The sequence below is a fragment of the Pogona vitticeps genome, chromosome 1 (assembly GCF_051106095.1).
Source record: "Pogona vitticeps strain Pit_001003342236 chromosome 1, PviZW2.1, whole genome shotgun sequence".
In the NCBI taxonomy this organism is placed as follows: Eukaryota; Metazoa; Chordata; class Lepidosauria; order Squamata; family Agamidae; genus Pogona; species Pogona vitticeps.
The window spans coordinates 242,717,337-242,744,929 of NC_135783.1; the positions used below are offsets into that span (position 1 = coordinate 242,717,337).

Sequence of the window (27,593 nt, forward strand, 5' to 3'; positions counted from 1 at the left end):
TCCAGATTCAAGTGCTTTCGAAACAGTGATAGTATGGTCATTGGCTGTATTTTTGTCTGCAAAGAAGAAGTAGAAGAATGTGGCAGTATATTTTCTCCAGATATCCAGATCCCCCTGTATCATATCTCCAGGTAAGACTAACGATTTGTTTGCCTGCCTACTCCACTTCCTTGCCAGGTGTGTGATCACAGATATGATTCTTCCCTGCCCTATGAAGTTGGAAGAACTTTTTTTTGAAAGAGCTTTAGAAGAGATTTGTCAAATCTGTTGCTTCGAGACAATGTTTAGACAACCCACTCTCTTTTCCCCTAAGTGCTTGGTCTATGAAAACTGCATTCTTATTATTTATGTTAATACTACAAAACAGTGAGTTTGGAAATATACAAATATACAAAATAACAAAGTCATCTTGTTTCTCCTACATGCTTACTCAAGCAAAGGGAGCTGTAAGCAGATTGTAATCAGGATTCCACCCAGAGAAACCCTATTCTCTCCCACTTATATTCTTTAAAATGTCAGTAATGACAATAGAAAACCAATCAGAATAACAGCTAGAGCAACATTTTCCTGAGCACTGGCAAAGAAGCATGTTCTCCATGGAAGGGCAGGTGAAATTCCTTGCAGGGTAAGAACTGATACTGTAACCTAGAAATCTCATACAATGTATAACATACATGAATCACATTGAGGAGACGTATTGTGCCACTGTGCCAGCACAACTATTACCCTGAATGGGCACCTGTTTGTGGGACCATTAAGGGTGTCTGCCAAGGGGTTTAGCCCACCAGTTGGGTCTGCAGCCCTCCAGTCAGATTTCCACTAGCCTAAGGACAAGAAAGTATCTTATGACTCAAAGCCTTTATGACTCAAAGGAACACAGAGCTAAAATTTGGATCTATAGCTTTAATAATACAGGCAAGCAAAATATACTATAGTAATCAGGGATAATTTGATTTAAATCAGATAAATTTAAATTATGATTTAAATCACAATTCAAATTTAAAAATTCAATTTTTTTAATTTTACTTGTGCTTTAAATCAATTTTTAAACAATAATTGTTTTTTGTCCACTATGATAGCAATAGGCCTGTTTTGCTGGGTATTGCGTGTTCATTTAAACATAGTTTGATGCTTCATGCTCAGTTGACCAGAGAGAAAAGCAGAGATCATATGAAGGATTTATCCTGACTGTGCTTGTCTCTAATAAAATGTGGATCCAGCTCTTTAGGTCTGTTAGTGATGCTAACTTATCTGTCTCACTCAGAATCCCAATACCACTGCCCCAGAGTGACCAAGTCTGGCAGAAAGGACATTGATGTCCAGTAGACAAGGATCTTAAACACCCAGGGGCACACAGGTCTACTGTGCAAAACAAAAAGAACATTTTATTAGAGGTAAACATAGTCAGGATAAACCCTTCAATATGGTCTCTGCTTTTCTCTCTGGTCAACTGAGCATGAAGCATCAAACTATGTTTAAATGAACATGCAATACCCAGCAAAACAGGCCCGGACGCTCCACCGCAGGGAATGAGGGGGAGGAAATGGCCCTCTCCCATTTAGCATGCCTAGCCAGTCATCACAAACACTCTTTTCCAACAACACAAGAGGCGACTCTATACATGGAAATCACCAGATGGGCAATATCGAAATCAGATTGATTATATTCTCTGCAGCCAAAGATGGAGAAGCTCTATACAGTCAGCAAAAACAAGACCTGGAGCTGACTGCGGCTCTGATCATCAGCTTCTCATAGCAAAATTCAAGCTTAGACTGAAGAGATTAGGAAAAACCACTGGGCCACTCAGGTATAATCTAAACCAAATCCCTTATGAATACACAGTGGAAGTAAAGAACAGATTTAAGGAACTAGATTTGGTGGACAGAGTGCCTGAAGAACTTTGGATAGAGGCTCGTAACATTGTCCAGGAGGCAGCAACGAAAACCATCCCAAAGAAAAGGAAATGCAAGAAAGCAAAGTGGCTGTCCAACGAGGCCTTAGAAATAGCAGAGAGGAGAAGGGAAGCAAAATGCAAGGGAGATAGGGAAAGTTACAGAAACTTGAATTCAGACTTCCAAAGAATAGCAAGGAGAGACAAGAGGGCCTTCTTAAATGAACAATGCAAAGAAATAGAGGAAGATAACAGAAAAGGAAAGACCAGAGATCTGTTCAGGAAAATTGGACATATTAGAGGAACATTTTGCGCAAAGATGAACATGATAAAAGACAAAAATGGGAGGGACCTAACAGAAGCAGAAGACGTCAAGAAGAGGTGGCAAGAATACACGGAGGAATTATATCAGAAAGATGTGGATATCCCGGACAACCCAGACAATGTAGTTGCTGACCTTGAGCCAGACATCCTGGAGAGCGAAGTCAAGTGGGCCTTAGAAAGCCTGGCTAACAACAAGGCCAGTGGAGGTGATGGCATTCCAGTTGAACTATTTAAAATCTTGAAAGATGATGCTGTTAAGGTGCTACATTCAATATGCCAGCAAGTTTGGAAAACTCAACAGTGGCCAGAGGATTGGAAAAGATCAGTCTACATCCCAATCCCAAAGAAAGGCAGTGCCAAAGAATGCTCCAACTACCGTACAATTGCACTCATTTCGCACGCTAGCAAGGTTATGCTCAAAATCCTACAAGGTAGGCTTCAGCAGTATGTGGACCGAGAACTCCCAGAAGTACAAGCTGGATTCCGAAGAGGCAGAGGAACTCGAGACCAAATTGTTAACTTGCGCTGGATTATGGAGAAAGCCAGAGAGTTCCAGAAAAATATCTACTTCTGCTTCATTGACTATGCGAAAGCCTTTGACTGTGTGGACCACAGCAAACTATGGCAAGTTCTTAAAGAAATGGGAGTGCCTGACCACTTTATCTGTCTCCTGAGAAACCTATATGTGGGACAGGAAGCAACAGTTAGAACTGGTCATGGAACAACTGAGTGGTTCAAAATTGGGAAAGGAGTACGGCAAGGCTGTATATTGTCCCCCAGCTTATTTAACTTATATGCAGAATACATCATGTGGAAGGCTGGACTGGAGGAATCCCAAGCCGGAATTAAGATTGCCGGAAGAAATATCAACAACCTCCGATATGCAGATGATACCACTCTGATGGCAGAAAGTGAGGAGGAATTAAAGAACCTTGTAATGAGAGTGAAAGAGGAGAGTGCAAAAAACGGTCTGAAACTCAACATCAAAAAAACTAAGATCATGGCCACTGGTCCCATCACCTCCTGGGAAATAGAAGGGGAAGATATGGAGGCAGTGTCAAATTTTATCTTCCTGGGCTCCATGATCACTGCAGATGGAGACAGCAGCCCTGAAATTAAAAGGCGCCTTCTTCTTGGGAGGAAAGCGATGACAAATCTGGACAGCATCTTGAAAAGCAGAGACATCACCTTGCCAACAAAAGTCCGAATAGTCAAAGCTATGGTTTTTCCTGTCGTGATGTATGGAAGTGAGAGCTGGACCATAAAGAAAGCAGACCGCCGAAGAATTGATGCCTTTGAATTGTGGTGCTGGAGGAGGCTCTTGAGAATCCCCTGGACTGCAAGGAGAACAAACCTATCAGTTCTAAAGGAAATCAACCCGGAGTGCTCACTGGAAGGACAGATCCTGAAGCTGAGGCTCCAGTACTTTGGCCATCTAATGAGAAGAAAAGACTCCCTGGAAAAGACCCTGATGTTGGGAAAGTGTGATGGCAAGAGGAGAAGGGGACGACCGAGGATGAGATGGCTGGACAGTGTCTGCGAAGCAACCAACATGAACCTGACACAACTCCGGGAGGCAGTAGAAGACAGGAGGGCCTGGCGTGCTCTGGTCCATGGGGTCACGAAGAGTCGGACACGACTAAACGACTAAACACACAACACACACACAGCCAGCAACAGCCTTGTTAAAGCCAAGAGAGAAGGAGTGTATAGGACCTGGAGCTATACTATAAATACCCCACGGCTGCTCCTAGCCTCTCACAGTCCCAGACAGGAAACAAAGTAATGAACTGGGAGATGTGGATTCAAATCCCCAGTCTCCATGAAAGTCACTTACTGACCTTGGGCTAGTCACTCTATATCAGCCTGGCTTTCCTCACAGGGCTGTTGTGAGAATAAAATGAGGACTCAGGAAGAGGTGTGTCACGTGCACATAGGAGGAAAGGCAGGGAAAGAAAGTAAAACCCTAGCAAAGATTTGCTTTGCTTCAAACACCACCACAAAAGACCAAACTCTATGTAGTAATATCTCCTGGTACTTATGATATTTCCCAGAAAGTTTCCTCCTGTGTTTTGAGGTCATCAGAGAAAGTAAAGAGTAGCAGGTATTGGAAACTTGCTTCCCAACAGAGGGAAGCCACAAGGCCATGGAAGGGCAGAGAGCTCTTTCTTGAACATTGCTTTGGTTCTTCTTTTGTTCTGTTTCTTCCTTGTCCTTTTGATGTTTGTTCAGTTTCCACCTGGGGGAGCTGCTGCTGCAACAATAGACTCTCCTGTTAATAAACTTCAGGAAATCTACCCTCCTGCCGACTCTGTAAATCAACCACATTTTGATTTCAGATACTTTACTGGGATAACAAGCACTTTCTGACAACCTATAGTGGAAAGGCAAATCAGTGAGTAGCTACAGCAGAACACAGTGGCTCCGAGGGAAGCACAATACAGCCCTGCTCCAGGGTCTGTTTTGCCCTTCCCTTTCCCCCCTACTTTCCAAAGTCAAAATGCAAAATTTGAATTTTGCAGACCTTTAGTGCCCGCTATTGATAGGGCATCTTCAGAGCAGGGACAGGCTGGTTCAGTCCTAACGATGGCAATTAGACAATGTCTTTGTTGGGATGGCAATTGGACAATGTCTTTGTTGGAGTGAATTAGTCTGCCCCCAGAGCAGCCCTACACACACTTTTTGGTCCCTGTCACAGGTCTTCTATTTTTTGATGCAGGTAGGATCCCTCTGCTTTGGATCATTTCTAGCGTGTATGATTAGCATTAGATCAACTTATCACTGCATTAATACATTAGTTTAGCACTATGTTACCTCTGCACAGACAACAAAGCAAAATGTGCTGCTTATATACATCCTCATACTGCTTAATGCACTCTCTAGGCAGTTTGCCCCCCACTTGGAATGATGGAAGGCTGAGTGAACTTCAAGCTGACTACCTGGGATTGAACTGAGGTTGTGAGCAGAGTTTTGGTTGTGGTACTGCAGTTTAACCACTGCACCACAGGGCTGATATTAAAACAATTCCAGTGAACTACAGCTAACTAATATGTTGTATGTTTGTACGTTATGGAGAATTTGGAAAACCACCTCTTTCCCCTAACACCATGCTACATTTTAAACAGCACACGAACTTTGCAATTAACCATAAAAGGAGAGCTGGGGATCAGCGGAGGGTGGGATCAAAGGACAGGCAGCTTTGGGCTGTGGCACATTGGACTGGGGGCTCATTGTGGAAACTGACACCAAAACAATCTGTGGTCTCTATGTGATCACCTAACCTGAACAGAAGTGTAAAATAGTCTATGAATGCCAGTGGAGTGCCAGGCTAAAATCGGAGCAGTTTCTTCTCTAAAAAAAAATCTATACATCAGAAGTAGGAAACATGTGGTGCTCCAGAAGTTGTTACACTCTGGTGCCAAACAGCCCCAGCCAGCATGGCTAATAGTCAGTAATGATGGGGAAATCTCATTTTTCAGTTTCTGGAAGGTTCTCAGCCCCTCCTGCAAATCGATGTGGTAATAAACTCTGTCAAATGTGTTAAAAAAGGTTTGCCTGGATAGGTAGTGTAAAAAATATTTTCAATCAGTAAGTATAATAGAATTATACTATAAGGACATCTAACTTGATTACATGAGATTTTCTCACAGTGTCAAAAATGTAACCATGCACATGATTCTCAGGCGTTCAAGGGTGACAATAAGAGCAGAGACTGATATGTGACTAGCAGCTCAGTTACTGTTCCCAACTTCATGCCCTGCATTTGTTTCATGCTACAGTTTCCATAATGCCTGGACATTGCTTGTCTTGGCTGGAGTTAATGGGGGTTGCAACCTAAAACCTTTTTTTTAAAAAAAAAAAATCTGTTAGTACATTGCTTTCCTTTGCCACATTTGCCTCTTTCGCATGCAACAAGAAGTGGAATGGGATCTGGCATAATATACATATAAAACCTATACTAAGCTAGATTTCCATTAACCTGCAATTCAGGATGGGCGATTCTGGGATGAGACAACGTGGAGAACATCCCTGTTTCCCTGAAAATAAGACTGAACCTGAAAATAAGCCCTAGTATGATTTTTCAGGATGATCATAATATAAGTCCTACCCCAAAAATAAGCCCCAGTTAAGTGAAACCCCATCCTCCATCAGGGACCATTGTGCAGCAACTGGGGTTGACTCCATCTTGTCCACATGCGGCAGTGGAATCCATACTTCCCCCTTCCCCCCCACCTCAACAAGCAAGTGCTTTCCCAAAACAAGGCAGAAACTGTCTGATCCGGTGTTGGAAGGGATTTGAGGGTGGTTTGGGTTGGGATCCTTAATGCTAACATCACCACCACCACTCCCCCCACCCTGGAGGGAGACACAAGAAATTCAGGCCAGAATTCAGAGTTTGGAGAGTTATAATGATGTTCCAGAAGAAGACGACATGACTGTATTTGAATAAATGTAGATTGTTGTACATGAAAAAAATACAACATCCCCTGAAAATAAGCCCTAATGTGTTTTTTGGAGCAAAAATTAATATAAGACCCGGTCTTATTTTCAGGGAAACACAGTATCTGCTGTCTGTGCCTAGGCATATCAATAGCTAACACTATAAAGCAAAAGACTAAGCAAAACACCAGTAGAAATATCCAAAGCAGCAGTGGGAAGGAAAGGTGTTTGAAGTGTGACATTCTTCATAGGCTGACAAATCCAATTTTGTTCCACTTCCCTGAGTGAGCGGAAGAGGGCGGAATATAGCAGGAAAGAGTCCACAGCTGTCCATGGATCCTGGAATAAAAGTTATTTAAACTCCACATGGAACAGGGACGTCCACATCAAGTTTTGGTTGCCTGCTGCCCCTGTCTTAAAACTATCTCACCTGCCTCTCCTGCCCATGACACATTCTGCACAGGAGGGGAAGAGGGCCCTTTTAATCCTCCTGTCAAGAATTCAGACTAGCGGACCCACCCTGAAATCCATGCCATTTCATGCTGAGATCTGTGAATTCTCCCATGACATGCTGGAGACAGCCCACCTCCTGCATGCCCTGCCATCTCTCACTCCCCAGGACACCCCCTGCTGCCATTCAAGGAGATTTCAGTTCAGCTGCCAGGTCTCCATGACAACCACAGGCAGTCAGAGCAAACATCAGAGACAGGAATAGGCCAGACTGTCATCATGGCCCAAGCAACAAAGCAGCAGCCAGCGTTCCTCCGCTTCTGAGGAAAAAGGAGGGACCCAGAATACGAAGGGGCCAAGTCATTGCTCTTGGTGGCAATGTGGCCCATGCGGAATGGTGGAGAGAGAGGCCTTATTCACCAAATCTTTTCTCTTGACTCAATACAATAATCTCCTATTAAAACACCTTCAGATGTGACACTATGAACAATTTTTAGACATTTGTATGCGTGTGCTATGTGATATTTCCAGTGCAGGAGAGTATAAGTCTAAGGGCCCAGATGAAACATGAATTTGGACCCTATTCAATGTTTACATTCAGAAATGATGCACATACCATCATTCAGTTAACTGTGAATGGGTGCCACCTTGAGGATGTGGTTTTAGCTATCAGGAAATTATACTGTTTGGCTCCTCTTTTGATGGCATGGCCTCTCTCTGTTCATTAAAACAAGGGGTGAAAGGATATTCTGGAAAAACATTAAAGGCAGATGTCTGAGTCATCAAACACCAATTTCTGTAAACTTTCTGTCTTTCTGTGATACAGTCAACAAACCTGTTCTGAACGACACTCTTCCACAGAATTACTGTTCCCCTTGATGTGTTCTGCATTCTCAGAGATGTCAGGAGAGCTGAAAAGATGCATAGGAATGGCCATAACACTTTTGTATATCCTTGTGGTTCTAGTCATATTGTTGGAAAGGCTTATTGTGGGATTGAGATATAGTTCCTTGGCCTCATGCCTTAGGGGAAAAATGGTTGCATAGAGACTTTCCTCTTTAACACATCCTAGTAAGTCACTAAGGTGGAGCACCAATGCAGCCAGGGGTGAGGTGATCAATTTCATGCTGTGCTTTCTGGAAGCTCAGCGCATAAGGTATCTGGCTACAAGCCAGAGGTTGCCTATGTTGAGCAGCAGTGGCTCTCCAGGGTTTTATATAGGACTCTTTTCTAAAGATATCAGGGTGGTCATCTTCTGAATTCCATCACACATACCCTCTGACTTTAAGCTGTGCCTCTTCCACACTAGCATAACTGTGGAACATTGTTGATCATTTTACAACACAAAAATTGTTTTGCTTGCCAGATAACTACTGATAGACTACATTTACTTCCTGAGTGCTAAAGTTAGTGAAAACCAGAATTTGTTGTTGTTTTCAGCACTTCTCAGAAGTTGAGAAAAGCTCAGGCTGCTTTAGTTTTTTGGGGTTCTTGGTGTATTAAAAATGAAGAAATGGTGAACCAGGGTTACAAAAATAATAGTACATTTTAAATGTGTATACTTTTAACAAATTGACACTTTAAACAAACACACATACACACACACTGCAACACCCTGTTCTTTCAATCCTGTCAATCTGTCTCTGTGACCTTATGTATAAATCCATTGTTGCAGAGTTTTGAATTTTTTGTAAAATTTTTCTAGCTGGGCAGCAGAAGTGCACAAATTTACAGACCAGGACAGGTAAAAATTCCCCAGAATAGTCCATCTCTTTTTCTCATCAACTGGTACTTAAAGTCTCAATAACTCACTCTTGAGACATTAGCAGGAGAAGGAATAAAAGGTTTCATTACTTACAATTGAACAGATCAAAGAGCAATCTGACAAACATGACTGCTTTCAACAACTGACTTCAACAGACTAAAGAGAGGGAAAGAGCACTGAGCAGAAAAGCAGGGCTCTCTTTGAATTCAGGGGCAGGAGGGAACTATTGGTTAGTGGTGGATAGATTAACACTCACCCTAACCCAGAAAGGCCCCTCTCAGCCACACCTCCTCCAGGCAACTTGTGAGATTGCAAGAGCTCCAACCAAAATAACATAAGAAGCCTAAATCTTTGTGAACGTGAGGCCCAGGCCAAATGGCTGTCCTGATCCCCACTGTGATAAGCCCTGGCTATTTCACGTTTACTGTTGGTTTACTGTGGCTTTATTACTTTTGATGTGAAGTTCCCTACATCTAGAAGAGGCTACACATAAATATTATACAATGATAACTGCACCAAATAGAAGAGGCTATGTTCTCTACCACTACTGTAATCTTACTGCCTCTCCCTCTTAGTAAAACTCCTATGATCAAAAATGGCTTTACTAGTTCAGTCAGAAGGCCAGGGATGTTCGAAGTGTGGCCTGTGGGAAGCACTTGCTTCCTTGGGACACTGCTACAATCACAGGCCCCTGAGCCCTGACGTCTCCACATTCACACTTTGAATTCCATAAAATCTAAACTGGTCACATTGAAACATTCTTTTAAAAAGAGAGAGTCATGAGGAGGTTGCAATTTGCCCACCCATACACTGCCAAGTCCAATCATTGACTCATTAGCTCTGCATTGTTTCCTGCACTGATCCAAAGCAGTTCTCAAGGGGTTTCAAATATGGCTTTTCCCAACCCTACTTGGAAATGGAGAGGATTGAACTTGGCATGCAGATCATATGTTTTGGCTCCTCACTAAGCTTTGGCTCATTGCTAAATTACCATTGTTGTTATTTTTAAAGATACACGGGAAGGTAAAGAAGTCAACCTTTCTCAGAGCCCCCAAAGCTGTAGATACCTAATATATTGGTCTGTGTTTATTTAGGTTTGAGGACAAACACATTTGACCTGTGCGATCCATCACATTTCACCGTCAAGGTAGTGGTTTACCTTACAGGGTCAATAAGGAAGACTGCTCCTAGGCCTGGTCCAAGATATTTTCCTGCCTGAAAAAGAAACAAATTGTGATCTCCCCCACCCCCATTGCATGTCACCCAGAGCATACAGTAGAAAACGGTATGAGCACATCTTCCTATCCCTGGCAAAGGAAGGATAGAAGTAAATTATAATTTGTTGTTGTTTTGTGATATCTGATACCTGCTCCCTGAGGCAAGTACCTCATTCTGCCCAATGACAGGGCTAGTTCTGCTTATTTTCAAACACCTGTCCAATTTCCCTGCGGTGTAGCAGAACGTCCCAGGCAGAATACTGTAAACTTCAGCAATCAACAGCAAAGAACAAGATGATGGATGATCAAGTATCACCACTTACAGAAAGTTGTAACATTCTAATAACTACAGTTTGAAAAAGCTTTTTCTTTGAATGAAAGAGTTTCCAGAGTCCCTGAACCAGCATGCCCACAGAACCTGCTGCTTAAGGGATTCTGGGAATTTATCGCTAAAAAACCAAAAGCTTTTCAAAGTTCTGTTAACAGTGTGATTTTTTCTGACAATGAGATGGAATGTTTGTTTGCAGATTATAGATTGTGAGGTACAAACACCAGCAGCAATTTTGTCTTATTTACCATTATCTGTGCAAATATTGCTGTTACTGCAGTTTTTGCTGCTCCCTTGTTCAGCTATCTGGGTGATACAGTTTTGTGTGCAGGATCATGAAAACACTTGGATTGGAAATAGAAGGGAATTCTTAATTATGGCAATAAATAGCTTTTTGTTTGAATTATGTGAGTGCCTCATAATTTCTTCTTGTAATTTTATCGGTAGCAATCATAAATAATATTTATAGATACTAGAGCGAGTAATAATTTTCTGAGACTGTAAAATATTCATTTTGCACTCCATTAAAGTGGATTTGCCTATCTTGTGAATTGGCATTCATGGCTATTAGTTAATTTATCTTAATTAAATACTATACAGGAATCTATACAATATATTTATTATGGTAATATATTGCAAGCTAAAATACTCTGTTAGCCATAGACAGCTATAAGGGCAGAGTGCACAAGAAAGGCTCCAAGATTGTGTTTTGTCTCATGTTGCAGTTCACCTCTGTCAGCTATTTCTGTGACCTCTTTTATGAAGGGCAGTCCTCTGTTTGAAGGACTGTCAAAAGATAATCTCTCTTTGAAGATGCATTCCATGTGAAAGTCTATCCAGTGGAAGGAAGGAAGGAAGGAAACAGGGAAGGTCTGGGATTCTGAAGATGACCAATTACACTCAGCAACACCTGGACAGCAGATTCAGGAGGCAAACAAATCACTTAGTCACCATTTTGTTGGGTCTAGGGAAATTCATTTCATTTAGATTATGTAAAAATAATTTCCAGCTTTGTAGCTATACATATTGTCATGGTTCTGCTGTTAAGACACACCCACCCACAGCTACTCCACCATGCTGTTTCCATGTGTCCTGAAATGGAGGATCTCAGGTAGGAGGCATGTGTAGAGAAAGCTATGGATCAGTTGGGTCTGTTTCACTCCGAACACCCCTAGATTGCCTGTCTGAAAGTGCTCTAATATACAGAAAGTTTCCAAGGTTAGACACTCAGAGTTAGTGCACCAACCTTGTGAGGTAGGCTGCCATCACTCGCACAAATATATAAATTCTAATATCACTGGCCCTCAGTCAAAATCCATACAGCTGCATGTAAAATTGTTGTAGTTTATTAAAAAGGGCACAGAGAGAGAGAACAATTTAAGAGGACAACATTTCCAAACAGTTACAAGAAAAGGTTTCTTAAAATACGGAAGCAACTGTGGTTACAAGTATACAACATTCAAGGATAATACACCAGAAAAATAAGAAAGCTCATCTCCCTATCTTATGCCCCTAAACAAAGAAAGAGTGTGGAGTTCTAGGTCTCTTTCCTAGAGGCTAGACCCAACATAGTTTCATAAACAGCATATGGACACATTCCTTTTACTCAAGAGAAAGTGCCATTTTTACACCTAGTATCAACAAAATCATTTCTAATCCCCTGTAGTTGTAGAAGGGGCAGCCATGTTAGTCTGTGGAAGCATTATAGGTAAAAGCAAAATAGTAATTTTTTTAAAAAGACAAAAACATGGTGGCGTCTTAAAGACTAACTCTTATTTTTTTTAATGTGAGCCTTTGTGGACAAGTCCACTTCATCAGACAAATATAAAAGTTAATTTTTAAGGTGCCACTGCGTTTTTGTCCTGTTTTACATTTTATTTCTATTTTGCTTTTACCTATAATTCTAATCCCCTTTTATCATTCTACAACCAAAAGGCATCCTCCTGCTTTACACATGTTCCCAGCTCCAAAATCTGTATAACTCTTGGGGCAGGCTAGTTCTTATCAGGCCAAAAGGTTCCAGCTACGCATTACATCTCCTTTGAGGCTGCTTTGATAAACAGAACATAAGCTTGGGAGCTACAGTTCTTTATCAGTGTACTATCTTTGAAGAGTATCAGTAACATGTGATGAAGTATCCTTTCTTTGAAGTATCCAGGAACAGGAGATAAAGTGAGAGTGTGAATTTGTCTGTGTACAAACTGACCTCTTACCTGAAAGCTTAGTTTCTCATATCCTTACGGAAACATAAAAGAGAGCAGAAACTGAATTTCATGTTCCCCAAGCCTCAATTTCTTTCACATACATATATATTAACATCCAATTACATGCAAATCATTATCTTCTCTTTTTTTCAGTGATAGATGTCCTTGTTTTTGATGATGTGTAAGTGACCACCCTACCATTCTATGGACCTGTTTGCCTTCTCCCAATACTAATATTAAGAAGTATTCCTTGGGAATATGAAGGTTCAATTCATCTGCCTTGACTTGCAGTCATTAATATGCAGGGCCCGTCCAATACATTTTATTGACTGAGATAGAAGACAAGATGATGCCCCCACTTCCATTCTATATTCAGGAGCTGATTAGACTGACTGACTAGCATTTATTCTGTTGAGATGATAGCATCTTCCATTGCCTCAAGGGATAGTAGGCTAGCGTAGGAGGTGCAAAGTAGGCTGTGGGGTGACACACAACTCTGTCCTCCAAAATCTTGCCGTACTGCTCTGAGCTGCTCAGCATCTGACACTTGAGGCAGGTGGTCCATTCTGCCTAGGAATAGGGCCCGCTCTTTGAACCTCTCCAATCCTATAGATCTTGAGAACTTGTGTTGCAATGTTTTGTGTCTGTTTTCTCATCCTTCAGTTCCAACTGTTGACTTATAAATAAATCCATTTGAACTATATTATACAGCCAATTCACTGTGCAGCCTGTCTCTCTTCCCAATTCAATTAGTTCTTCTATTTAACTTTATTGTAAGCCACCTTGTGTGCCACTTTGGGAAGAAAAATGGGACCTACACCTAATAGTTATTGGCATCATGTCCTTGAAATCCATGGCTCTGGCTGTAGGGAATTAGAAAAATGGGAGAAGGGGCTCCATAGCTCTTCAAGAAGGTATTCCTAGAGTAAAAGGATTGATTCAATATGATTATTTTATTCAGTGAACTAATCCATTTGCTGATTTCCAAGTCTAACAATCCCAGTGGGAAATTCTATTTCCGGAACTCTTTACCATCATTCTTGAGTGATTGGCAGCAACTGCTGCATCCCCTCCCTACACACCCACACAAAAAGGCCAGGGTGATCACACCAGCAGCTATTCTGAGAGCAGGCAAAGACAGAGGGCCTGCCAAAAACAGCTTTCCCGCTCCCCCACTATTCACGGCTGCTTCCCATCTGTCACCCTGGTCCAAGTCATCTTTCTATAGCCCCCTCACTGTGGCTAGCTGAACAAACAGACCTGTCGAAAATAAGGGACATTTTAGAGCTTCCATGCCGAAACAAATTAAGGAGCCTGTGGTCTCCCAATGGAAAGTGGTGAAATTAATTCTGTTCATCAAGAATGAAATGTTCTGGGGGGAAAGGGATGGCCCTGAAAAAAATAGGCTATCTGAAAACCACAACCCCCACAGAAAAACATGGGTTCAAAAACATAACCATTACATTACATAGTAACCCCTTCTTGACTACCTCTTTCATTCACAAGATTCACTGAGTCCACCCATAGGTTGTTGAAAATCCCAAAATCGAGGAATCTTCTCCTTCCCCCTACTCCCAAAACACTCATTTTTTCCTCCAGCAAATGTTTCCATGCCCACTAGCTAGTATAGTTATTTCGTCACCTGATGCAACCTGATGTTCTGTAGATGTTTTGGACTCATCACCCCATACCACTAGCCAGAATGACTGGAGATGATCGGTATTGACCTCTCTTTCCCAGATATGATTTAGAAAGAGAGACATGTATGAATTTTATGTGATTGTTTCCCCTCCTACCTCCATCTTTTTGTCTCTGCCCTTACAGATTCTCCTACAATACTGTATCTGAAAACATTCCACTCACTTGCCATTTACCTCCTGCTAACGTAAGCCTTTTTCCTTCTTGGCATCTTTATATATCTAAAAGGTACATCTCCTTCCCTTCTCATCTCAAATGGCATCAGTGAGCGTCATACAATGCTCATCTGCGTATAAAAACCTTGACCCCTAAACAAACCCTTTAAGAAACTGGCATGTTCTGGAGGCAGATCCATCCTGGTCTCCCCAGCAGCAGGGAAGAGATGGCTGAGATCTGTTAGGAATACGTAGGATTGATTGATATCATGAAGTCAAGGCTCCGAGAGTGAATAGATTTACATCTGTTAAATGTGCCTTAAAGCACAGAGAATGTGGATTTAGAAAATTGTGAAATGACAGAATAATCATATTGAAGAAATGCAAGCTATAGAGACCACACGTCAGGGAATCTAATCAAAGTGATACTTATGGAAGTGAACAGCATGTTGCCCTATTTTATTTTCACAAAAACACCATGATGAGGTCAGGATGGGAGATGGTGATTTATTTGCCCTACCAGTCAGTGAACCTCCTAATTAAATAAAACTGGAAGGCTCATTTTCCTATTCCAAAGCTCAGTGGATCCTCAAACAGGGTTTCACTCTGCCACTACACATTCTAACTGGTGTAGTAGCAGCTTGGATTCTGCTGCAGGCTATATCTATCTGATAAAAAGAGAAACTACCAGATTATGCTCCTCCTCTACCCCACAAGTGCTTGGAGGCAGGGAGCTATGTCTGCCACATAGCCTCAATGCACCCTTAAACTGGCTGCTTCCCTCCAGTGTGGTGGAGAATACTATTCAAAGTAAGCTTCAGCTCACATTCATGTTTGTTTTATAGACATGAAATAACTGGGCAGAGATGACTTTTTTTTTCTTTGCCTCAGACAGTAACATGTCATGGATTGGCCCCTGTATTCTGTTACATCTACATAGCAAAAACCTGTTGCAGAGACATATGGCTTTTTGTGTTTTTATGCATGCTCCTCTCTTGTAATGATTTGCTGTAGGTATACACAACATTTGCCTTACTGAAAGATACACAGCATTGCTGTGATCTTGACATGAGCTCACAGCAGGGCATGATGGAGCAAGGAAAGTCCCAAATGAGCAACTTACTCCAGCCTCCAGTTTACATCCCCAAGCATCACTCCACATTGTCCCCAAGCATCACCCTTTGTTTCAGCAGTGTGAATTCTTATTGAGGAGCCAAGTTGCTGCTTCTTCTTTGGGGCAAGCATTTTGGAGCAGAACATATATGAATATTTTGTGAGAGTCTGGCGTGTGTTCTAAAGCCTCAGGTTTAGTGCAACCTCTGATCAGTATCCTGTTCAATTTGCCAAGCATGGAATAGGAAATATGCAAGCAGTTTCCTTCATTTTCCCAGGTGACTATCATGAACCCATAAGCACAGTCTGGTAATTGATTAGAGCTCAGTTCAAACATACAAAAGCGTGCTGCTTATATACCACCTCATAGTGCTTCAAGCACCCTCTAGGTGGTTTACAAGTTAATTATGCAGGCTACACATTGCTCCCTCCAGCAAGCTGGGTACTTATTTTACCCACCTCAAAAGGATAGAAGGCTGAGTGAACCTCGAGCCGGCAACCTTGGATTGAACCCCCGGTCGTGAGCACAGCTTCTCAAGTATGGCCCTTTAATGCAACAATGCAGACGTAGCTCCATGGGATAAATAATAAGCATGAGCGCCTTGCCACAAATGCAGAACATGTTGTCTTTGCCAACATAATCTTTATAACTAATAAGTTGACTTAGCAACTTTAACTCACAAACGTATAATTGTATGGAACCACATCTACTCATCTGGGCTGAAAACAGTCATACCATGGTCTTTTGCATTCCTGAAACAGGTCTATAAATCAGGAAAAAGCAGCGAGTACTAGAAGTTTTCATGATGAAAAGAAGTGAACAGAGTGTTCTCCCAAGAAACTTTATTAGGGATCTGTGCTGTTTAACTTGTGATTTGTAACAGAGATAAGAAAAGTGGAGCTTTTGCACTGCAACTTCCAGATTTGAGGAAATGGTACTCCAAAAAGGAACTTCTTCAGCTTCTAATAGGTAGCTAAATGGTTACCATGAGTCATAGAGTTGTGAGGGCACTTGGTTAGTGGATGATATAATTTTATTCCGGAAATTAAATCTTAAGTACACTATGATGAGAATTAAATGTACTGTATTACGAAGCTAAGTAATAACAGTGGAAACAGTTACCTCGGGTTGGTGAGTGCCAACACTGGAGGCATTCAAGAAAAACTTAGATAATCACCTGGCAGATATGCTTTGATTGTATTCCTGCATTGAGCAGGGGGTTGGACTTGATGGCCTTGTAGGCCCCTTCCAACTTCACTTTTCTATGATTCTATTATTCTATAAGGCAACAAAATGGGAATTGAGATTCGGGGTAAGTAAATAGTGAGGATCTGGAGTAGGGTTTCCCAGTCAGCAGTATCTCATTCCCTGTGATTTCTGGGCCAAAACCAAGACTAGGAGCAGACCCTTTCAATTTCAAAGGCACAGACCCTTGTGATGTCATGGGGTAGCCTGGTGATGTCACCGAAGCAGGCAGGTGAGTGTTTGGGGTGGAGCTGGAATCTTTTGGGACAACTTTTTGTGCCAGTAGGGATGAAAGAAATTCAGGCAAACAGGCAATGAAACTATATAAAGTGCGGCTAATGTGGTGGTGGTGAAAAATGGCCAGAATCATATTGGTGTTCACATAAAGACTGTTTAACTTGCTGTGGCTAATTGCAGCTAATTTATGAGGCACTGGAGTACACCTCATTTTTACAATCCAGTGCATGATCAGGCGTGTAACTGAAATATGACTCAGTATGTCATCAGTTAATTACAATTACCTGCAGCAAGTTAGGCAAACCTTAGGTGAACACTTGTAGGATTTTTGCCTTTATTTTCTTGCAGATAGGTAAGCAAGAAAAAGTCTCAGCAGCTGCAGCGGTTGCCAGCTTTCCTGGTGTTGCTTGTGTGCCATTTGGCCTTAACTGTGTCATTAAGGTTGCCAGTCTCAACAGCATCCCATCAGTTGAGATATCTGTGGCAAAATCTGAGACAAGGCGGTTGCCCTTGTGATGTCACAGAGGAGGAACAAGCAAGGGTTGGAACAGGATGGAACTGCCTGTGGATCAGCTGATCCTGGAAATGGAGATGAAGCACTGCACTCCCTGCTTCTTCTCATGTGGCATGGCGGGCCCGAGTGTATGTACCCGCCAGCTCTCTCTGCAGGGCCCTCCCCTTGCTCCTGGACTTTAGTTGTGCCAATTTTGTCCAAACACCATATACATACAACCACCTTCTCACTGAGCCAGGAAGTCCTGCTACCAGCTAGGAAGGGACAAAGCTCAGCATTCGAGTTTCAAAGTCACCTCACACACACATGAACCAAGGTTTATTTTTCTTCACTGCCACTTGCCCACAGCATTTCTTCCCAGCTGGAATGGTTCAATGAAGTTGGGTGCCTGACTGTGGAGCCAGAAGAGTTTGAATCTCAAGAAGACCCAGCCTATGTAGCCTCAGGAAAGTTGTGCAGTCCCAGGGTGCTGTGAGAAAAGGGGACTGAATAAATGACTACCCAGTACAGTACTTTATATTTAGAAAATCCTGGAACGGGTTGCCATAAATTGGAATTGGTTTGACCACATGTAAATATTCATTATTAGAGACACTGAGAAACATATCAAGCCTATTATTTTTCAGCAGACACTCTGAGACCTGGCAAGAGGACCAGCTCTCCCACGAGTCCCCATGAGATAGTCACCACAGAAAGCAGCGTTTCCAACACCTCCCACTGACTATGGCCAGAGGTACTCGCAATCAGAACATGAAGAAAGCATTGAAGATAAGTAGGTGGGCAATAAAAGTGTTGTTGGTGGCAAAGAAAAAGCAGAAGAGGCAAAACAGTCATTTCAAGCTGGAGAGATACCTTTCTAGTTCAGCTGCTTTTCAGCACTATGGCAGTGGTGATTTTTTGCCAACCCTCTCACAGTGACTTGTCCCCAGCAGTCCTGTACAGAGCCAGATACTGGATGAACAGAATGAAAACTAGAGTTTATAATTGAACTTGATCAGCATTCTAAGTTAGGAAGAGTTCCTGGGGCAGTTGCTCTGGCTCTTTTTGTTGGAGAAAATAACAATCTTGCATGCAACTTAATATTGGGTTTCAGCGAGAGGGGGGCTTCACAGCCTAACATAATTATGCCTTGCCACTAACCTATTAATAAGATCCTTTTTCCTGGGCTTGAGGCAAGCCTCCTCTCTCTTCCTGTTTGTTTGCTTCCAGTTGTTTATTTACTGTTTCTCTTCTTTTTTTTTTACTTTTGACCTGAGCAGACATGTACACTTTTCTTTCCCTGACCCTTTCCACCATGAAGTCATGAAGATAGTTTCTCCTGCATGTGGAGACTGTAACCTTCTTTTTATTCTTCTGACTGTAACTGAAATTCTACTACTGTAAGTAAAGATGTTTTTCGTTATCTATATAAGCTATTTGTAGGGTGGTTTTTATATACAAAAGGCGAGTCACTGTGGGAACAAAAGGGGCTGGGTGGAAGCTGGGACTTTTAGCTATTCTCCTTCACGTTTTCCCTGTCCTGCAGCTGATGTTTGTAATTCATGCTCTGCTAAGACAACATTCCTTCATCACTTCTCCTGTGATATATGAAGATGCCATTGTTGTTCCTGCCATCTTTGCTGCCCTCTTGTTTGCCTCCTTTTCCTTTCTTCAGTGAGGGTTTAAGGAGAAGGGGTTCAGTGACAGATCTCCATAAAGTTGGGGCAAGCATTCTCTTCCAGCCTTGGGCAGTGGAAGAGCTTGTGCTAGTTGTGTGTGTGAGACAACACTCTGCTTGCCCCCTCAGGTAGCAGGAGAGCTTGGGCTACTCCTGCTTGCCAACCTTAATCTGAAGTGATGTATCTCCACAATCCCCCCACAAGCTTTTTTTTACCACTTTGCTCCCCAGAGAAAAGGCAGACAGTGTTATCTAAGGGCCTAAGCATCAGGCTGCAGAGCCAAAATATAAATGTCCTTGCCCCCCCTCCACCAAAACATTCCCTAATGAGGATAATGCCTTGTCTGCTTCATTCAAGCTGTATGAGTTCAGAGAGATGGGATATCTGCCTGCTGCCTTCACATTGGTCTCCACTGGCTCCCGCTCCTTTTACAGACATGACAACTACAAAGAAAATTTCCCTAAGTTGGAAGTATCTCTGTTCCCTCTTGCTGTCATTGTCTAAATATGAGACTGTTTGAGGCTTGATCAGGCCCAGGGAGTGAGCAGGCGCTGAATAATATGTCCCACAAACGGAACCATTCTTGCTTGCTAAATGCTGAATTGCTGAGAGGCCCACACAGGACAAAAGCCTCACACCGGCCTAAATTAATAGAAAGAATAACTGCCAAAGTGCCACCAGTCAACACAAGGGGTTGCATCCAGTGGTTCTGTGAGTGGGAGACATCTTACAGAGGCAATACAAGTACAGTATTTCCTTTTTCTTTTCCTTACCTAAAATCCTCAAACCCTGCCAACAGCTCTTCTTGCAAGATATCTTGGCAGTCCAGCTGCCATCAGGAAAACAAAACCGAAGGTAAAGCTACGACGACACCGCCACAAATTCTAATCTCCGTCTGCCTTTGCCTTTTGCAGCCTTGGTCTTTTTGGGTGGAACACGAAGCCCTCCAGAACAGTAGAGGCTGTGGAAAGGGAAAGGAATGTTTGTTGTGTGACACACAACCCAGAACAACTGTATGTAAACAGTGACATAAACACACACAACCCATGCTATAGTCTTGGATGGCAGGGGCTGGACTTCATGATCCACGGGCTCCCTTCCAGCTCAGCAGTTCTAATATGGTGATGAGAAAAGGGGTGGTGACACTGAATTTTGTGCAAGCGATTTATGATTTTGCTGGCTAATGTTGTACATGGCTTTGAGCTATCTAGAAAATCTAAAACTTCAACCAAATTGAAATTAACATTCTATGTATTCAATTTTGTGCTCACGTAATTGTTCGTGCAAAGTGTTTACCGGTACTTCATGAAGATGTGCGTTGAAGGAAGAACACAGGGAAAAATTCTATTTGTCATCCCCTGAAGGTGGCTGACCAATTGGAAAAAAGGCAGTGGGGGAAGAAGCCTGAGGCACCATACGAAGCACCATACTTGCACTATAGCATGCCAGATGAAATGATGTTTCAGGCTCATTTTCCTTAATCCACTACTCTATACGTGTGGCACCAAAACTCCTCACACTGATTCCTACCATCTCAAGGGCAGCAGATTAGAGAAGGCTACTTTAGATGCTATCACTGGCCCTTCTTTTCCCTGATCTTAAGTATTATTGGCAGCAAAGTTGAGTTGCTACATAAAGAGCTTTTAACTGGGTGGATATGGTTTGTATTGCCTTTGGTTGCTTCTTAATTTGTCCTGTGTTTTAACCAACCTGTGTTACGTTTTGTTGGTTCGTACTATTTGCTTGATTTTGAGAGAGGGAGGAGATTACCAGACAGCAAAGATACAAATAAAATCTACCCATTGGTAATAAGCTTTCCTTTTTTTGAGGTGGTATTTATTTTGTAGTCACAAAGAAAGAAGAAAGAAAGAAAGAAAGAAAGAAAGAAAGAAAGAAAGAAAGAAAGAAAGAAAGAAAGAAAGAAAGAAAGAAAGAAAGAAAGAAAGAAAGAAAGAAAGAAAGAAAGAAAGAAAGAATATCAGCTGTGGATTCGCGAAGGCTTTCACGGCCGGGATCTAATGGTTGTTGTGGGTTTTTCGGGCTTCTTGGCCGTGTTCTGAAAGTGGTTCTTCCTAACGTTTCGCCAGTCTCTGTGGCCGGCATTTTCAGAGGACAGCAAACTGTGCTCGGGGAGGCTGAGAGTGGGTGGAGTATTTATGGTTGTGAGAAGGCTAGTTGGTGAGTAGGCTATTGTCCTAATCAGGAGATGGTTGATTGTGTTTTGTTATGGCTGCATTGTTTTGATCAAGAGGGGGGATTATCTGTCCCTGTGGCTGATGGGTGTCGTTAGCTGGTTTTTTGTGTGCAGTAATCCCTTGACCTTATGGCTGGGTGGAGTTCATTGACCTTTTGCACTCTGTGTTTTTGAGAGCTGGGAGCCAGGTTTTATGGAGTTTCAGACATTCCTCCTTCCGGTTGAAGTTTTGTTGATGCTTGTGGATTTCAATGGCTTCCCTGTGCAATCTGACGTAATGATTGCTGGTGTTGTCCAGTATTTCAGTATTTTGAAATAGAATTTCATGTCCAGTTTGTTTTATGGCATGTTCAGCTACTGCAGATTTTTCTGGTTGTTTTAGTCTGCAGTGTCTCTCATGTTCTTTTTCCATGGGCAATTTTGTTTTTTCAAAATGCTCCATGTAGAAATTTGCTATAACCGGGCTGAGGTACCGGTAAAGGACACCCTGACACTCATCCAGCAGATATTCCCAGAAGACATCAAGGCCCTCTTCCAGCACTGCCTTACAACCAGCTATTTCCAGTGGGATAATGAGTTCTACGAACAGACAGATGGAGTGGCTCAGCCCGGTTATAGCAAATTTCTACATGGAGCATTTTGAAAAAATTGCCCTGGCTTCAGCACCCCTCGCACCCACAGTCTGGTTCCGATATGTAGATGACACCTTTACAATCTGGAGTCACGGTGAAGAAAAATTGGAAGAATTTCTCAACCATCTCAACAGCATCCATCCAAATATACAATTCACCATGGAAAAAGAAACAGAGGGCCAACTACCATTCCTAGATGTCATGGTCCTACGCAAAACTGACCTCCGACTGGGACACAAGGTCTACAGAAAACCCACCCACACAGACAGGTACCTACACAAAAACTCGAATCATCACCCACGGCAAAAAAAGAGGCATAATCAAAACACTGGTAGACCGGGCAAATCGGAACTGTGAAGCTCAGTTTCTCAACGCTGAACTCGACCACCTGAATTGGGCCCTACAGGCAAATGGCTACTCCAAAAATGAAATCACAAGAGCCATCAAACCAAGAAAACAACACCAAACTGAAGAAGAAAAACAGCCACCCACAAACAAAGTATTCCTGCCATACATCAAAGGGGTCACAGACCGCATGGGAAAACTTCTGGAAAAACACAACTTACAAACAGTATTCAAGCCCACCACAAAAATACAACAAATGTTACGGTCAGCAAAGGACAGAAGGGACCCCCTCACCACTGCAGGAGTATACCGGATACCTTGCAGTTGTGGCCAGGTATACATTGGAACCACAAAACGAAGCATCCACACCAGAGTCAAAGAACATGAGAGACACTGCAGACTAAAACAACCAGAAAAATCTGCAGTAGCTGAACATGCCATAAAACAAACTGGACATGAAATTCTATTTCAAAATACTGAAATACTGGACAACACCAGCAATCATTACGTCAGACTGCACAGGGAAGCCATTGAAATCCACAAGCATCAACAAAACTTCAACCGGAAGGAGGAATGTCTGAAACTCCATAAAACCTGGCTCCCAGCTCTCAAAAACACAGAGTGCAAAAGGTCAATGAACTCCACCCAGCCATAAGGTCAAGGGATTACTGCACACAAAAAACCAGCTAACGACACCCATCAGCCACAGGGACAGATAATCCCCCCTCTTGATCAAAACAATGCAGCCATAACAAAACACAATCAACCGTCTCCTGATTAGGACAATAGCCTACTCACCAACTAGCCTTCTCACAACCATAAATACTCCACCCACTCTCAGCCTCCCCGAGCACAGTTTGCTGTCCTCTGAAAATGCCGGCCACAGAGACTGGCGAAATGTTAGGAAGAACCACTTTCAGAACACGGCCAAGAAGCCCGAAAAACCCACAACAACTATCAGCTGTGGGTCTGATGGCAATTTTTAGAATATACATTTTAATTGCATTTTAATTATTTTGCCCTTTTATTTTGCCTTTTTATTGTATTTTAAATGCTCTAAGCTGCCCAGAGACCTTCGGGTAGTGTGGGCGGCATATGTTAAATAAATAAATAAATAAATAAATAAATAAATAAATAAATAAATAAATAAATAAATAAATAAATAAATATTTTAAAAAGATATATTTCCTTCTCATATGTATATGTAAGTAATGACTCTGACTTGAAATGTTCTTTTCCTGGTGGAGCCATTAATCCATCCAGGGACAGTCCTAAGGATGAGATGGTGCAAGAGGGAAAGGACACAGAAAGTCATGGAGATCATTAGTAAAAATCTACCCTCTACACCCAGTCAATATTTGCCACCTGCCATTTCATTCCCCCACCCTTGCACCTGACGGCCACCAAGATGGACACATTTCCTTCAGTCTTTCCTTGTAAATCGATCCCAGCCCTAAACGGAGGGCAGCCAGTCTGCACTGTGCCTCCTTGGCGCTGGGATGTGGTGCCTCCAATGGGTGTGGCTGCCGACAGCTCTTCTTACAAGATATCTTGGCAGTCCAGCTGCTATCAGGAAAACACAACTGAAGGTAAAGCTACGATGACACCGCCACAAATTCTAATCTCCGCCTGCCTTTGCCTTTTGCAGCCTTGGTCTTTATGGGTGGTGACGTGGCCCCTTTTACAGATGATTGTCCTCCCTTTGAAGGGCTGGCAAAAGGCAATCCTCCTTCTCAAAGTCTTCTGCATTCGAAGGGATGTCCAGTCAAAATCTGATTTAAAGATACAGAAGAATCCGTAGGAGCCTGAAGTTGCTCATCCCACAGTTTGCATCTGAATAGCAAACTCAGCAACAGGCCCACGTCACCTGCTCACCGCCTTCTCCACTCAGATAAAACACATTGTAATTCTACTTAAACTATAAAAATCGCTTCTAAGGCTGCCTCTGTAATATAGGTTAGCACAGCCTTTCCCAAAATTTTTCAAATCACAGTCCCCTTTTATAATAGCCACATAACCTGTGAACCCTGCCAAATTCACATAAAAAGGACCCAGCCAGGTAGCTGCTCTCCTCATGGGTAGCAGGGCAGAGCAAGGCTCTGCTGCTCACAACATGCCATGGCAAAATCTCTCCTGGTTGCCTCTTGAGAGGCTTTGCCCAGCTGTTGTCACCTCCTCCTTCTCTGGTGGAGGTGACACTGACTGCTGTTTCTGCTTTGCTGCTTTACTGCTGCTGAGTCCGTGGTGGAGAGAACCAGCCCTGAGAGAGACAAGACTTTGCAGCCACCATGGACTGCTCCCTGCCATGACCACAGTCTAAAATAAGCAGGCAGCCCCCCCCCCCCAACAGCACCTTGCAACCCCCTTGGAGGTTGTGAATCACAGGTTGAGAACCCATGAATTCGCATATCCATCTTTAATAATTATGCACATATTCTTTTTCACGATCTGTAAGTGGTTACTGTATTCTAATGTAGAGGATTTTCTGTTTCTTCCCTCATCTCTACCTTTTTGGGATCATCTAACCTGGCAAAGAATTCTGGAAAATTTCAGACCTGCACATTTTATGGCACTTTCATTAGTCCCTACAAAGGTATTGCTTGGCAGCAAAATAAAGCAGAGCAAAGCAAAGCAAAGCAAACTTTTCCTTTTCTCTTGGACTTGCCTGTCTTTGCTTTTGTTCTTTTAACCCCACAATAATCAGCTGTCCCTAAGGAAAAACTTGTAATCTGAATAATTTTCAGGGGAACACCAATGGAAATAGATCTCCAATTTTACCTTCCTTAAATAATGCCCTTAGTGGATTTCTCTAAACTTCTGTTTTTTATTCATATTTACAAAACAATCACCTAGCAAGAAAACAACGCTAAGCATAGAAACCAGACTATCGTCGCACCTAGAGCAAAACAATAACAGCAATAATAAACAGAAAAGTTGTGAAAAAATGCAAACTTTAAAACATACCACAAAAACAAAACAAAAAAAGAACAATTTGTTTGAAACCAGAGCAAAGTTTATCTTCATGTTTGCATATATAAATAATATATTTTCCAGTTGAGCATCTGTTCTCCTTCGTATCTGGGTTAGACTAGCTTTCTTTGCCTGAACATTTTCAAAGGTTCTTAAATAATTAACCAAACTCAAAAATAATAATAAATATATTCAAACAAATTTGCATTTGTTTCAGACATGCTTCAGCAACATCACACAGAATGTTATGACTGTGCTGTTCATTCACCAACCAATTCAACTGCATAAATCATAGCAAGGGCTGTAATATACACCAATTATCTCACATCAGTAATATCTCTTCGGTTGCTTAATCTGCTTCTGGGGGATGGAGTTATGAAAAACAGAAAACACATCTGCTTGTGTCTACTATATAAGGACGTTGTTGTTTCTTAAATAAAGTACACAGTAAAATTCCCATCACTTCTTCAGCCGTCCCATACTTAAACAGCCCCCCTCCAAGTTGGCAGATCTGCAAGATCATTTTAGTTTTCAAAGTTATACTAAGAACAATGTCAGAATTACATCTGGTCTTAGAATCTTCTAATTCCATATTAGGGGAGTTTTTTTTTTTAAAGGTAGAAGCAGAAAAACGCTGCAGGAGATGATAGAACAGGATTAGCCAGGAGACGGAGTCATGTAGAGGTCAAGGCTGTGGGGGGAACTGTGCGGAAATCAGGCTACATGGCTGAATAGAAAAGGGGTGGTTTAGCTTATTTCCAGCTTTTGCTAGTTTTCTCCATCATCATCATCTCCACCTCCCGAACATTGTTAGGATGAGACAATCCTCATCTGGAAATACCTTCCCTTTTACAGTCAGGCAAGAAGGCTCTGGCTGCAGTAGTGGGATGAGCCCAACCTTACCCTCTTGTTGGAGGTGCTCCAGTTGAGGGAAGGGAGGAAGAGAGACGCAGGATGTGAGGAGGCTATTAGCAAAGAGGGTCATTGCCTCCTTTGCCTAAGAGCTGCAGGGGCAGGGAAGAATGTCATCCACATTGCAAAGACTGGACAGACACAAAGCTCCTTTACTCACACTTCAGCCTGCTCTTTCCTTCGTGAAAATTGCAGGGCTCTGAAAAGTTACTTTTTGAAGTGTGATCCCACAGTCAGGTTACATTTGTTGGCAAGTGTTGGGGGGTGTAAATCCAAAAAGTAACATTTCCAAATTCTGGGAAATGGCAGCTTGAAAGACAGATATGGAGACTCCCTGCTAGTCCGTCAAAACTGCACGCCGGTTGACAAATTGGTTTGGCCAATTAAAAAAATGGAAAAAATAGTGCAGGCTTTTGAGACCACTGATGTCTTCTTATTGAGGCAAACGGTTACAAAACTGAGTGGGTTAAGAAACGAGAGAAGGCTTGCTTGTAAGTCCTTGCTTGTAAATCCTTGTAAATCCTTAGTCTGCATCTTTGTCTTGTTGAGCTTTCATGGCTGATTTTAGTCCTTTTCCAACAACCAAATGTCCTGAGAACAGACACATGTGCTGGGAACCCACATTAAAAAAAGGAGAAGCCCCTGACAGGGGCTCAAAAAGGTGCAGGTTGGGGTGCCCTGGGGGCAAATTGGTCCACTCCACCATGTGGATGCTGGAAAAAAGAGTGGAGCAATCCACCTTAGCAACAAACCAAAAAGAAGGACAAATACATTTACATTATGGATTATGCTCTCATTTGCATTATCCATGTTTCTTGTCCTATAGACCAAATGCAGCAACCACTAAGAACCCTCAATTTTTTTTCACAATATTGCAGTACCACGAACTATAACAGATGTGGTTTATTTGATGCACCATCTATTTGGCATTCCTCTTCTCAATCCAGTAATCCCCTGCAGCGTTGAGTTGTACAAACACACTTATAATGCCAGAAGAAGATGAGCAAGTGAGCCACACCCTTCAGATCATAGCTAGCCCTGCCATACAGTGGGGTCTTGACTTGAGAACTTAATCCGTATTGGAAGGCGGTTCTCAAGTCAAAAAGTCTGTAGGTAAAGTCTCCATTGACCTACAGTGCATTGAAAACCGATTAATCCCGTAACAGGCCGCTTTTGTTCCATTTTGTTTTTTTTCTGGTCTGTAAGTCAATTATCAGGCTGCAAGTCAAACCTAAATTTTGCGGCCAGAGAAGTCTGTAACTCAAAAAGTCTGTAAGTCAAGCCGTCTGTAAGTCAAGGG

General features: G+C 42.3%; 2 long non-coding RNA genes across 2 annotated transcripts; both read left to right on the top strand.

Moving 5' to 3' along the window:
• LOC144586000 (uncharacterized) lies at nucleotides 1–18,987 on the top strand. The gene is made up of 3 exons (XR_013540666.1): nucleotides 1–131; nucleotides 18,209–18,315; nucleotides 18,842–18,987. It is a non-coding gene; the product is annotated as an uncharacterized LOC144586000 (long non-coding RNA).
• Nucleotides 18,988–19,866: 879 nt separating this feature from the next.
• LOC140703038 (uncharacterized) lies at nucleotides 19,867–20,202 on the top strand. The gene is made up of 2 exons (XR_013540667.1): nucleotides 19,867–19,984; nucleotides 20,155–20,202. It is a non-coding gene; the product is annotated as an uncharacterized LOC140703038 (long non-coding RNA).
• The last annotated feature ends 7,391 nt before the right edge of the window (nucleotides 20,203–27,593 follow it).